We start from the raw sequence: 4,454 nt of genomic DNA, 5'->3' as shown, positions 1-4,454 counted from the left end.
TCTCTCTCTCTCTCTGGGGAAGGTGGAACTGCAGAACCAGCTGCAGGTGGGCGGGGCCTCCTATAGCTCCTCCTTTTATGGAGCTCTGACCAGTCCTGGGTGTTGGTGGGAATCAAACAGCTCCTGCTATGGCTATAGAAAGTTTGGTGTGAAGTGTATACCTTGAGCCGTGCTCCTAAACTAGCCAGGGATGACTGAGATCTAAGACACTCAGAGAGACTACTTGTGACCTACCACCACAGGGATTGGGTTTTGGAGGACACCCCAGCCCTGACATATGGAATGGGAGTTAGAAAGCTGCTCTCCGGGTTGGTCCTCAGCTTTCCAGCCATAAAACAGTGTGACTGTTTCTGAAACTTATTGCTGGCAAGTTTCTTTGGGCTTAACAGAAAACCAGTTCTGTGACAAACGTTGACTTTCAGGTCTCAGGGCCTCCTGTTTTCCAGACTGGCAAGTTGCAGAGAGGCAAGAGCCAAGAAGGTGGTCAAGAGGCCCCACGGAGGGGCTGGAGAGATGGCTTAGCAGTTAAGCACTTGCTTGTGAAGCCTAAGGACCCTGGATCAAGGCTCAATTCCCCAGTACCCAAGTAAGCCAGATGCACAAGGTGGTACATGCATCTGGAGTTCATTTGCAGTGGCTGGAGGCCCTGGTGCACCCATTCTCTCTGTCTCTCTGCCTCTTTCTCTGTCTGTTGCTCTCAAATAAATAAAAATTTAAAAAAGAGGCCCCACAGAGCATTCTGGGAAGAGGTGGGAGAGACTCTGGGAGGTAATTGGCTAGAGCTCTCTCTACCTCTCCACTTTCCTAGGTCTCTCATCAAGCAATCTCTAAGTCCCTACAGGGTCCCTTTAGGACCTTCCAGAAACAAAAAATGTTCTTCCTCCAAGGCTGAACTTACTGACCGAGGGCTTTGGCAGTAGTCAGTGAGTCTCTCTCATCCCCATAGCCGGGGACTCAGAACTTCAATCTTGGCTCTAGCCAAGGGGGGAAAGTTCCCTGGAGGCTTGGGCTTGCACCCTGTGAGCTGCGAGCCAGAGAGGAGAAGGGAGAGAGCGAAGGCTGTGCTGGGAGGCGTCTCTTTCCTTCCTGGCCATGTCAACAACGCAGGCTCATCCTGGAGCTGGGTTTTGGGGTGGGGGGAGGGGAGACAAGGAGAGAGGCAGGATGGGAGTTGCAGTCAGCAAAAGAAATGTGCATGAGGAGAGCACCTCAGAACACAGAATGCACCACAGAAACCCCTGGCCCCAACCCAACTTCCTAGTGCGTCTCTGGAGCCTGGCCAGCCCTGCAAACATCTCTGTGCAGTGGAGGCGGGAGTGGGCGACAAAGAGAACCCTCTTTCAGGTCTTTACCTGGGAACCCGAAGGCATCTGGAACAGGAATGGGTGAGGAACTGGGCTGCAGGTTCTCCATGAATGACAGTGGCTGGGGCTACCCCCAGAATTCCCAAGAAGTTCTCACACACGACAAAGGCTCAGGAGCCACAGAGATGACTCTGAGCAGGTGGGCGCACTGTGTGAGGCTGCATAGCTTTGGGCGAGTTGCTTCATCTTTCTGGATCTGCATCTTATGTGACAAAGAGGACAATGACTCCTCCTTCAGGGCGGCTGAACGAACTTGGCCTTGACAAGTGTGGTGTTATATCTGATCGTGTTTGGCACAAAGCACCTGGCATCTTTTAGGTGCTCAATAAACTGATCTCTACCCATACTATTTTCTCATCTTTGTGCTTATCTATTTAAGCTTATCTCTAACCATATATCCATATGTGTTTCTGTGTATATGTCTCTGTCATTAACCTGAAACTCACTCTGAAGTCCCAGGCTGACCTCACAGCAATCCTCCTCCCTCTGTCTTCCTGAGTGCTGGGATTAAAGGCATGCACCACCACACCTGGCTCATTAATTGATATCTATCATTTCTCTATTATTGCTTAATTATCTAATGTCATCTATAGATCCACCTATCTTTAATCTTCCAGTCAGATTTTAAGTGCTTTCAATCCTTAGCTTTGTATTGTATTTCATTTCTTTTGTGTGTTGTGCATGTGTACGTGTGTGTAGTGTGTATGTGTGTGTGGTATGTGTGGTGTGTATATGTGTGTATGTATGTGTGTGTGTGTGATGTGTGTGCCCCTGCAATGTCTTTGCCTGCTGCAGTGTGGGAAGGGCTCTCCTGGGGTGCCAGAGCAGAATGCAGGGTGTCCCTCTCCATCGCTCTTCTGCTTGGCCTCATTGTGAGCTCCTGTATGTCTCTGCAGGTGATCAGTGATGTGTTCATGGGCTGATAACACTTGGGAGCAAGGGCCGTTCTGACTTGAAGTTAGTAAAGCCGGTGTGAGAGGATAAAGTTTTCTCTGTAATTTCTAGGAACGCATCAGGCTTGTGCCACCAGCTTCATTTTAGATTTCCTTCAAATCAAATGAAAAAATTTCTCAGAGTGGAGTTTCCAAGAAAGTTATGTTGATTTTCAGTGGTCCCAGACAGTCTTGGGTCCAGAACCCCCGGCTGTCTCTGTGCCATCCAGGCCACCTAGCTCCAACCGCAACCACTGGTCCCAGGGTACCTGAGGTCAGTGGCATTTCAGGATGTTCAGCTACGCAGACGGACTGCCCACCGGTTACTGATCGCAGCATCCACCTCCCACTGCCCATGGCACGCACCCTCCTAGAATGTGTCCCAGAAAAACAAAAGGCAGAGTGTGTCCCTTGCCTTGTACTTCTGTCAGGATGCACACGGGACACTGACAAGTCAGCCAAATGCCCTGCATCTGTATGCTGCTTTGCAATTCTCAGAGCTTCTCACTGTCTTTGGGCTGTCACATGATCCTGTGAAACAAGCGGGGCTTATTTGTTTATTCTCGTTTTGTAGCCGAAGAAGTCACATCACAGACCCCCAGCTCCTAAACAGCAAAGCCAGCACGGTCTAGACCTTGGCTGTTAGGATTCCATGTCAACTGCGTTAGCTCTTGTCAGGCTTCAGTGTGCTCAGCCGTCATCAACCTTCTCATCTCCACCAGTAAGCAGAGCGCCGCCCCAGGTCTGCTTTAGAAAAAAAAAAAACAAAAACCTGGTATAGACCAGTCCCTTAGCCTTATGTGGATTCTTGAAAAGTCTACAGAGCCAGAGCTGGGAATTAGAACACTTTCCTAGCATGCACAAGACCCTGGGTTCCATCTGCAGCATAAACAGACAAAAAATAGTCTACAGAGTCAATCGCTATTGGATGCAATCAGTGGTACAAGTGAAACTGGGCACATATAAATTTCTATCTATCTATCTATCTATCTATCTATCTATCTATCTATCTATCTATCTATCTATTAGAGAGAGAGAGAGAGAGAGAGAGAGAGAGAGAGAGAGACAGAAAGAGAGAGAATTGGTGTACCAGGGCCTGAGCCACTGCAATTGAACTCCAGATGCTTGTCACCTAGTGGGCATGTGTGACCTTGCTCTTGCCTCACCTTTGTGCATCTGGCTTATGTGGGATCTGCAGAGTCGAACATGGGTCCTTAGGCTTCACAGGCAAGAACCTTAACCACTAAGCCATCTCTCCGGCCCTGCCATTTATATTTATCTCTGATTTGTTTTGCTTTCTGTTTTTATTCAGTCAGCATTATAGCCCTGACCATGCTAGACAGGTATTCACCACTGAGCTATAACCCCAAATAATTCTAATTAATAATAATGTAAAATAAATATAAGTACATTTATAAATACATATTTAGTATATAATAAATTATAATTAATAATAAATACAAACCTTTCTGTAAGTCTTCTCAGTGCCAGAGTATGAATATTTAGACTGTATCTGTGAAGGACTAGAGAAAAGGAAATGGCAGGTTATGAAAACTACTTTATTGGAAGATGTCTGCAGTGCACACAGACCTGCATGGTCCCCTACGTGATCTGCACAGAGGTGCCGCTACTGGAAAGAAACCCTGGGGTGCTTTCCATTGAGCTATATCCTCAAACTCCAGTTCTCTTAAAAGAAAAATAAACGCACATTGATGGAACTCCTCCAACTACTGAGGATCAGCAGTCCGAGTTTTAATAAGGTCCCCAGCTAGATCTTAGTCATCCAGATATTTGAGGAATACTGCTGTAAGGTACAGCTCTATTTCCTTTGTTCATGGAGTCCATTGATAGACATTTGTTTTTCAAGGTAGGCTCTCACTCTAGCCCAGGCTGACCTGAAATTCACTATGTAGTCTCAGGGTGGCCTTGAACTCACCGCAATCCTCCTAGTTCTGCCTCCTGACAGTGCTGTGTGATTAAAGGCCTGTGCCACCACAGTTAGCTTTTTTTTTTTTTTTTGATAGACACTATTATCATTTTTTTTTTGAGGTAAGCCCAACAGATTGGCCTTTTAATTTTTTGAATATTCTATTTTTACTTATTTATTTGATGGAGAAAGAGGGAGGAAGGGAGGGAGGGAGAGAGAGGGAGAGAATGG

Source organism: Jaculus jaculus, chromosome 6 (assembly GCF_020740685.1).
Source record: "Jaculus jaculus isolate mJacJac1 chromosome 6, mJacJac1.mat.Y.cur, whole genome shotgun sequence".
Classification (NCBI taxonomy): domain Eukaryota; kingdom Metazoa; phylum Chordata; class Mammalia; order Rodentia; family Dipodidae; genus Jaculus; species Jaculus jaculus.
The sequence above is the reverse complement of the archived record's forward strand: the minus strand, read 5'-3'. Positions refer to the sequence as shown.